This window comes from Salvelinus alpinus, chromosome 30, assembly GCF_045679555.1.
Source record: "Salvelinus alpinus chromosome 30, SLU_Salpinus.1, whole genome shotgun sequence".
NCBI lineage: Eukaryota > Metazoa > Chordata > Actinopteri > Salmoniformes > Salmonidae > Salvelinus > Salvelinus alpinus.
The window spans coordinates 29,989,630-29,997,095 of record NC_092115.1 but is presented as its reverse complement, the minus strand read 5'-3'; the positions used below and the strand labels follow the sequence as shown (position 1 = coordinate 29,997,095).

The 7,466-nt window shown below is 42.3% G+C and overlaps 1 protein-coding gene across 4 annotated transcripts in view; it reads left to right on the top strand.

Annotated features, from left to right (window-relative positions):
• Positions 1-1,499, top strand: part of LOC139559776 (BTB/POZ domain-containing protein KCTD1) — a 16,397-nt gene extending 14,898 nt beyond the window's left edge. For all 4 annotated transcript variants that reach the window (XM_071376130.1, XM_071376128.1, XM_071376129.1 and 1 more), the window contains one exon: positions 1-1,499. This exon is cut by the window's left edge and continues 452 nt beyond it. The gene's annotated coding sequence lies outside the window, so the exon portion shown is untranslated.
• The last annotated feature ends 5,967 nt before the right edge of the window (positions 1,500-7,466 follow it).

Sequence of the window (7,466 nt, the reverse complement as noted above, 5' to 3'; positions counted from 1 at the left end):
GCCTATCAAAGAGCTTACTATCCACCAACCAATGGCACCAAGGGGGCTCCCGAGTGGCGCAGTGGTCTAAGACACTGCATCTCAGTACAAGAGGCGTCACTGCGGTTTGAATCGGGTTTGAATCCAGGCTGCATCACATCCGGCCGTGATTGGGAGTTCCATAGGGCTGCGCACATTTGGCCCAGCATCGTCCGGGGTAGGCCGTCATTGTAAATAAAACATTTGTTCTTAACTGACTTGTCTAGTTAAATAAAGGTAAATACTTCAAATATGTCAACTTGGACACCAGAGGGATATTTTTAAAACTCCGAGGTTTACTTTTGTTCCTCTTGGTCTGTCAAGTGTGGAGTGGCAATATTACATGATAGGCTACTAGCTAGGTTATCTGATGGGAACAGGTAACATATAGTGTTTGATCACGTGCAACTATGTCAATGATTTGAATTTGCTGATGCGCATTTTGAGACCGAGGGGAAAATGTAAACTTAAAAATATCGCAAGTATGGCACCGTGAAGCGCGTAATCTTTTTGTTTCTTTGTCGGTATGTTTTTTACAACTTGAGAAGAACCACTGAGAAAGAGAGAAAATAAGGTGCGACGGGAGATGTTGTTGTTGCCGTAAGAGATGCAGAACATTTGATGAGTTTCTATCTCAAGGACATTTGTGAATGTTCAAGCCCCCCCCCCCAATGAGAGAGATCATATTTTCGCAGGGTCCCCAAGTAAAGTTTGTTTTAAAACTTTGAACCTACGGTTAGATATGATCAAGACCACACAAAATGTTAATGGTTTGGCTGCACATGTAGTGCAAGGCCTCTCACCAGAGATATGTCGTTTTTCATTTACCCGCCTCCATGCAGTCACATTTTTCTGCCAAACTGTAAAAAGCTCACTGTAATATGTTGCAGGATCTCAGTTCACATAAACACCATTATTTTGAACTGAATATGATACATTCTTCTCCACACTCTTATTCACACAGGATGTTAAGTATTGTGATACATGCAAATTAAGTGTTTTTTATCGAAGTTAGCTTATTGGATTTAATGCTATGAAATATAGTTCACAGTATTATCAAGATTTTATGTCATAGACCATTTTATACTCACTACATGAAAATGATTAAGTCAATTCTAAGAAATGGCACGGAATTGCCTCTTTGTTAGGGGACTAAGACTAGAGAACAGAGGTGATTTAATTTAGAGGGTCACAAGATCCCCTTGTGACATACTGTTAATGAGATTTGCCATTGTATGTGTTTTGAGGTTTTTTTTATGTTGAAATGGTCACCTTTTTAAACTGAATAATGTTGCCTCATTAATGACTGAATAGGTGAGGCTATTATTATAAGACCCACATTTAAGAATTACTCTTAGGATATATTAATGATATGAAGTTTATCATAAACTATTTCTAACGCGATCTACCTACGCTCCCTAGATTTGAGTAAAGAGGAATGTAGCACTAAAATGTGAAATAAATCTTCAACCAAAGTTGCACCGATGACTGACCATTGATTGTTCTTGTTCTGGTGCTGGGGAGTTGCTGGTTATCACTGCACATCATATCATGCAATATGCTGGTGTTGATTCTTATTGTGTGCAATCTTTAATGTATGTTCAACACCAGCAGGTGAACAAAAATCTATTTTCGCTTTGTATTACATACATTTTACACGGAATGTTTAGTTGTAGATATACAGTATTAAGTCAATTTCACCCTTCCATTCTCCAATGCTTTCTCTCGGTCCTCCTCTGCCATCTCTCCCTTTCACTACTGTGTCATTTTCTGTGTACTTGTTGCTGGCTATAGGTACATAGACAGACCATGTTTTACATCCGTCATGGTATTGTAAGAGTTAGAAAGTTAAAACTTTGCTTTGAGTCAGACTCTGAAGCAGCACCTCCAAGAATGTGTTTCGGGTAGATTGGTTCTATTGTGCATTTTTTACTTGGTTATATTGACTAGAGCCGACTGCTTCACACAAGTCCTGTCAGTTGTGTTTCCACATATCCCTCCAGGACCACAACACAAAGTGAAATCCCACACAGAGTGCTGTCGCACGGTGCTGTCATACTTCATCCCTCTTGGAAAAATCTCCACTTAATTCTCTTTTCTAGCCCTGTTGGTCCAGATTCTCTTCTGACTGACTGTTATAGGTTAGAGGCAATTCTGTGACTTGCTCCTATTGTGCAACGCATGCTGCTCACAGGCTTTCAACTCTTGTTAGTATTTTGCAGGTTTGTTTAATAAATTGCAATTGTAGTATTTAGGGAAATTGCCAGTATCACATAAATACCACCATACATCCCAAGTTTACTTCACAAATTCAGTTTTGCTCCATAAGTAACCATTGACAATGAGGGTACTTGTATCTAAACCATGTTAAGTCTACCAAAAGTGTTGTGGTGGAAGCTGAATGAATGCTGCAATTTCTGATGCAAAATTACAGTTTGTGAAATTCCACTTCAGAAGTCTATTCTAAGCTAGCAGGGGTACTTTTTCTGCACCCCTATGTGATTTTTAAGTTTGCAACTGTAGGGCATTGGCATCAGTAATGATACCCTGTCCAGCCTTATCTCTTCATTTCCTGAATTCACTCAGAGTTGAAAAGGAATCGCAGATTGCCTCCTCTCAGGACACTGCCTGTTGGGGGAAGAAGATGAATGGTACTAAGAAGCAAGACTGGTGTCTCCTCTCTCTGTGATCATGTCTCTCTCTCTCTAGTGATTACTCCCAGTCATCAAAAGAAGGGCAGTGTGGCTAGTAGACACTCCTCGAAGGGCTCTGGTCCTCCCTAGGCCTTGCTTACTCACCACTAGTAAAAGTCAGTGTAAGGACTCTCGCCTTGCTTACAGTAGCCGTTAATACAAGCCACTGTGACGGGCTGCTAATGAGTGCCCTGGCATACTGTATCGAACTAATGAGAAACTGTATGTTTGTCTAACTAACTTCTTCTCTCATAGGTGCCTTAAACCTGTATTGGGGAAGGAAAAAATCTTGGGGGCTTTTTAAGCCGGTGCGATGATAATTACAAACGTTACACTTAGTCCTCACTTAAACGACAGAAAAACACATTGAATAGTATTGAAAGGAGACATCACTACATCTGAAATATTGAATACGAGAACCATACATGTCCCTTAATTTTCAAGATAAAGTTTAAAGTATTTTGTTATATTTTAAATCCCTTTGATGTGACCAGCCTTTGTACATCCATCGGGACGCCAATGCCTTGGTTCAGTTCGGTAATAAAAACTTGTCTTATGGTGTTCTAGTAACAACCACCTTGCCAAACCTCAACCCCAGAGCCATCAGTCTCCCAGTTGAGCGTCTACTAATACAGTATCTGTGACAGCACTCCAAGTGGAGGCCGAGGAGTACTACTGCTGATCACGAACACACTGAGCTCTTTATTGTTTTATTTATCAGTCTAGCCTTGAGTTATGGTGCGCTTGCAGTGAGGAATTTTAGGCTGGACTGTGATCGCTGCGGGCCCCTTGGCATCCACTGTACACTGAGAGGGAATCGGTTCTATTCCACACAAAATGTAAAAGAGGAACATGAGATTGGGAAACAGCTCCAAATTCAACTCTTGCCGGTGTGTGGCTCAGGGCATAGAAATGCTGTGAAGATTCAAGGTTGCGGGAGCATATTCGAGTAGTTTTTTTTGTCTTCATTTTTATGGTTTCTCAAATCTACCCATATGTATGCTACATGTTATACTCACTCACCTCTCATTCTGACACACACTAAATTGCAGGTGTATTGCTGGATTATAATGTATTGGAATGTTCACGTTGGATGTCTCTTCCCAGTAGTGAAATCCGACCACCAGAGAGCTTGACTATAGATATTATAGGTGCCTCTCTCTTTTCTCTCAAACCAGTATTGAAAAAGCCTCGAGGCCTTTTAAGCCACTGAGATAATGACAAACATATCCTTTGGCAAAAAACACCAGCAAGCCTTTCTCTCTTTCTCTCAAACACACTCACGCATGCACATGGTCTTGTTTTTATAACCTTGTGGGGACACAATTGATTCCCATTCAAAATCCTATTTTCCCAAACCCTAACTCCTAACCTTTAACCCTGATTCTAACCCTAACCCTAAACCCCCTAAAAATAGCCTTTTTCCATGTGGGAAATAATTGTTTTGCTTGTTTATTCTTGTGGGGACTTCTGGTCCCCACAAGTATAGTTAAACCTGTCCACACACGCACACCTTCACTCACTCTCTCACACTCATTTACTCACTCCATTTCCTCTCTCAGTTGAGAGTTAATAAGAGCTATACCCTGCCATTGATTAAAAGGTCTAAACCGAACTTCATTGCTCACCAGCCCTCTACTCCTCACCCCTACCTTCCTGTCATCCACATGGGCAGACCTGCATGTTAGGAGTAGTGTTGTAATGATTCGGGAAAGCTTGCCATTCGGGGGCCTCCCATCCATCATTGTGGTAAGGCCAGGGGCTTTATTATAATACAGAGGACAGACGTGCACTGGGGCTATGTGGGACACAATAGAGGTCTTTCAACAGACCTATAAATACATGATCTGTCAGAGCCGCTGTCCTGGGGGCACTCTCAGCCAGGCTCCAGCCCTCCGGTCGGCCATCACTTATGCTAAGATATGCGCTATCCCCCGGGGCTGAGGCTAAGGCTCAGTTCATTTCAGCCCCTCATCAACCATAAAGTGCATTCTACCTCCAGCCATGAGAATAAATAAGAACAAGATGGAAAAAAAGTGATTCATTATGATGGAGGAGAGTAGTGAAACCTTAACAAAACAAACAAATGGAGGAGTAGGAACTGAAAACAGAAATGGAATTGAGCCTTTTCAAGTAGCGTCCAAAGAGTATTATAGTATGTTGAGTTTCCGAACCAATAAAGTGGTTTGCTTACGGAAGACTATGAATGTGAAGACTAAGACACCTGATAGGAAGACATGGCTTGTAGACCTTACCGTTAGCTTATCATTGAAAGATGTGTTCAAGACTGAAGACATATTTCTGCACCTGCTACTGTGTATCACCTGGGGGGCAGTCACGTGTTAGAATAATGAACAGGTGTACATTTTAACCCTATTTGCTATCTATCTGTTCCTAATATATTAAAATGTTATTCCCACTCATGGGTGGCAGATTATGATTATGTCCAGCATGTGGTGAGTGGACAGAAACTCACACTGCTTAACACAACAACAGTGATAGCCTGACTGACCAGGTATGGGGTGTATTCACAATCTCAGCTCTAACGTTGTTAATTTGCCCAGGAACTGTGTTGGTTTTGAACTGTCAACCACGCTGATGTGACCCAACCATGTGACACTAACCTCACACCATATCTGCAGCTCATGCCTTACCCACTTCACTCTGTAGTCTGTGCCTCGCCATTTAAACCCCCAAATCTTACCCGTTCCCCTCCAAACACCACACCCACTCCTCTCCATACACTTGACAGCAGAGCCAGGTAGAGGGATGACATTGGCTGGCATTGGACGGATGTTGGTTTACCCCCACATCTCCTCCACCCCCTTACCCTCTCTTCCTTCTCTCCCATCTCCCTCCCTCTTCTCCTTCCCCCAGATTTCTCCCCGTCCCAGCTGCCTCCCCCTGGCCTAGCCTCCAGCCTCCAGGAGGCTTCCCTGCCTCCCTCTCTGTCCCCCTGTAGCCAAGAAGGAAAAGCAGGCAGAGGAAGAAAATAAAACTTCAGGCACACCATGCAAGGCCATCTGGGTAATCTTGTTTAAAAGTCTTGAGGTGATCGTTGAAATTTACAGCAAAAAAAATACATCAGACCTCATTTCCATACATACCAGCCTCAAGGAGACTAAATTTAATAAACCAAGAATTTAAAAAATAATTACACTAAAACCAATACAGAATATTCAACATTAGTTGCATTTTGTTCCTTGTAATCCTCCCTGCATGCTCCCCAAACCTTGTGTATACTTTCTGATTTATTAAAGAAGAGAAGAACAGTTGGACAAACATGGAAGCTATTTGGACAAACTAACATACACGTGCAAACACACACACACCGAAATTCCGCCATGGGGGCTGAATGAAAGCAAATCAAACCGAAATCCAACACGTTAAAGTCAAATTGATTAGTAGAAAAATGCAAAACCGTCTTCAACTGGCATATCCCACAGTCATAAAATGTTAATTTGCCACTTTATAGCTGAAAGCTAAATTCTGCTTATATAAACCTTTAAACACTCTGCATTTCTAAAATGTGCCTTAATTTAATGAAGTAAACACCGGCACAAAACAATAAATGCCCCAATTAAAGAACAGGCATGAAGAGAAGTGTCTATTTCCTGTTACGCCCCTGCGGTCATAATGTACCCAAGCGTGTCAGTGCATTTACTCACATGCAGGAGCATATGCATCATATGTAGCTCGTAAACATCATGCCTCCTGTTTCACATTAGCATATGTGCCTTGTTTGCAATGTAGGTTATCTGGTGCTAGATCCAGGTTATATGTTTGTGAGAATATGGTGTGTGTGTGTGTGTGTGTGTGTGTGTGTGTGTGTGTGTGTGTGTGTGTGTGTGTGTGTGTGTGTGTGTGTGTGTGTGTGTGTGTGTGTGTGTGTGTGTGTGTGTGTGTGCGTGCGTGCGTGCGTGCGTGCGTGCGTGCGTGCGTGCGTGCGTGCGTGCGTGCGTGTGTGGATGTGTTTAACAAACAAAAATTTGAGGAACTGGAGACATTTTGTTGTCCCCACAATGCTATTTGTAGGGGGTTTAGGGTTAAGGTTATAGTTAGTGTTAGAATTAGGTTTAGGAGCTAGGATTAGTTTTAGGGTTAAGGTTAGGTTTTTGGGTTAGGGTTGGGGTTAGGGAAAATAGTATTTTGAATGGGACTGAATTGTGTGTGGCATTGTGGTTTTGCTGTTGAAGTGTGTAACTAAAATATAAATATTCTACGCATCTACACATTTATGTATGTGTACGAATCTACATAGCATGTGTACTGCACATGTCCATTATGAGTGTGTATGGGTACGATCTGCCTTCCTCTCTTCCTTCGTTCTCCCTGCTCCTCCGTCTGTATGTCATCTTTAGGCCTGCCTGCCTCCGTGCCTCGCACCCCTGGGGGGCATCTCCCATCAGGCTTGATGTGTTCCAAAGTATCCCAAAAGACCTAATGTGATCTGAGTGGCTGACGGGTCTGTCCCTGCTGCCTGCTGTCTTTTCTCCTCCCCGCATTGCACTGCGCTACGGAACACACACACATACCAAGAAACACACAGATGCACACACACATGCACGAATGCATGAAGGCACACACACACACGCATGTAGAAACACACACGCACGTAGAAACACTGACGTCTACACATCCTGTTGAGAGCCCAATCAAAATATTAGCATTTTATCTGCTTTGATATTAATTGATTTGCACTAAGGAGCCATACATCTCACTGCTGTAATGAAGTGAGGCATGATACTGTAACTC